This window comes from Octopus bimaculoides, chromosome 30, assembly GCF_046866305.1.
Source record: "Octopus bimaculoides isolate indiv1 chromosome 30, ASM4686630v1, whole genome shotgun sequence".
NCBI classification, from domain to species: domain Eukaryota; kingdom Metazoa; phylum Mollusca; class Cephalopoda; order Octopoda; family Octopodidae; genus Octopus; species Octopus bimaculoides.
In genome coordinates, this window is record NC_142957.1 from 5,922,944 (window position 1) to 5,925,443 (window position 2,500).

The following is a 2,500-nucleotide window of genomic DNA, read 5'->3' on the forward strand; positions in this document are numbered from 1 at the left end:
ACACACACGCACACAAACACACACACACACACACACGCACATACACACGCACATACACACACACATAGAGACTCATACATGTAAAGAAAAATATATCTATATTTATATTTATGCATCCTGCGAGTGATTGCTGTAATCCTATAAGCCGCAAGATGAAATTTTTTTAGCCTGTACATCATCAGAATCGTCATCATCATCACTGCTACCACTACTACTATCATGGCCACCACCACCACCACCATCATGGCCTCCATCACTACCACCACCACTACCACATCCATCATCATCATCATCATCATCAACATTAACACCAACAATAAATCTTTGGGAGTCACTACGTAAAAATTTTGGAAACACTGGCGCAGGAGTGGCTGTGTGGTAAGTAGCTTGCTTACCAACCACATGGTTCCGGGTTCAGTCCCCACTGCATGGCACCTTGGGCAAGTGTCTTCTACTATAGCCTCGGGCCAACCAAAGCCTTGTGAGTGGATTTGGTAGACGGAAACTGAAAGAAGCCCGTCGTATATATATATATATATATATATATATGTATGTATGTATATATATGTGTGTGTGTGTTTGTGTGTCTTTGTTTGTGTCCCCCCCCCCCAACATCGCTTGACAACCGATGCTGGTGTGTTTACGTCCCCCGTAACTTAGCGGTTCAGCAAAAGAGACCGATAGAATAAGTACTAGGCTTCCAAAGAATAAGTCCTGGGGTCGATTTGCTCGACTAAAGGCGGTGCTCCAGCATGGCTACAGTCAAAAGGCTGAAACAAGTAAAAGAGTAAAAGAGAGTAAAGAGTAAGAGTACTGGTTGAAATGCAACAGGAACTTTGGTAGAGAAATGTAACTGAACATAAAAATTATAATTGTAATGAAATGCGTGCTATATCATGGTCTTAAATTCCGGCAACACTTACCTCTCCACCCTCAACTTCCTTTTCAAATAACAATAATTGTTTCAAATTTTGGCACAAGGCCAGCAGTTTCAAGGGAAGCGATAAGCCGATTACATTGACCCAGTGTTCTACTGGTACTTAATTTTATCAACATGGACACTAAACTCCACTTGCGAAGACCTGTTGAGGCAAGTGAAATCGAAATCGAGTTAAATTGGACACGAAACTCAGCTTGCGAAGACTTATTGGGGCAAGCGAAAGTGAATTTGTGATGGCACCTGTGCCCAGCATCACCTTTCTGGCACTTGTGCCCGCGGCATGTGTAAGGACTTTCGAGCGAGATCGTTGCCAGTGCCCCTGGACTGGCTCTTGTGCAGGTGGCACATAGAATACACTATTTTGAGAATACACTATTTTGACACGTAAAAGCACCCACTTCACTCTCTGAGTGGTTGGCGTTAGGAAGGGCATCCAGCCGTAGAAACTCTGCCAAATCAGATTGGAGCCTGGTCTAGCCATCTGGTTTCACCAGTCCTCAGTCAAATCGTCCAACCCATGCTAGCATGGAAAGCGGACGTTAAACGACGACGATGATGATGATGATTGAAAGGATGAAAGGCAAAGTCAACCTCAGCTCAATTTGAACTCAGAACATAAAGCCAAAACAAATGCTGTTAAGCATTTCGCCCAGCTTCCTAACGATTCTGCCAGCTTGCTGTCATAATAATAATAATAATAATAATAACAACAATGGTTCAAATTTTGCCACAAGGGCAGCCATGTTGTGGGGAGGGGATAAGTTGATTAGATTGATCCCAGTGCTTCACTGGTACTTAATTTATCAACCTCAGTGGAATTTGAACTCAGAACGTAGTGATGGATGAAATACTCCTATGCAGTTCATCCAGCATGCTAACAATTCTGCTAGCTCACTAATAATAACAAGAGCACTCAGAGAGTGCAAACCTCCGCCAAGGCAACACCAACGTCCTCTCAACGATTAGTCAGAGATGATCTTTAAAATGAGAATATCTGAAATAAACTCGAATGCTCTCACAAACGAGAATACTAAAAATGAACCCGACTGCTCTCAGAAATTAAGTAAAAAACTGGAGAAAATAATCCAGAATCCTTGTCCAGTACCAGATCGATCCCAGAATCTCATCAGTTTGTGCCAGTCACAAGGCCAAACATCCCTGAAAGTTTCATTGGAATCCATCCAGCGGTTCTTGAGATATCCTGTCCACGAACAAACGAACACAACTGAAACAATACCTCTGTCTTCACTAAAGCGGAGGTAATAACAATAACAACAACAACAACAATAATAATAATATTTTTATTTAAAAAAAAAGAGGAGTAACATAAAAGGGACAGGGAACATTACAAAGACAGAGAACAAAAATGGAGCACAGAGATTTTTTTTTTTTTTGGTTTACACTGAATATAGAAAAGAGATATATATATATAAAAAAAAAAAGAAAACAAACAAGAAAATAACTTATATTGAAATAAAGAAATGGTCCCAAGAGGTGGATGGGCAGATGCTAAAAACAGCAGCTACAACATTATAACGGTGATGTTAATCATAATAATAA

The 2,500-nt window shown here is 40.8% G+C and overlaps 1 protein-coding gene across 1 annotated transcript in view; it reads left to right on the forward strand.

The window, feature by feature from the left end:
- The window catches only part of LOC106878274 (putative RNA-binding protein 19), a 133,672-nt gene that overhangs the window by 9,614 nt on the left and 121,558 nt on the right, over positions 1 to 2,500 (forward strand). The gene's annotated exons all lie outside the window — the stretch shown is intronic.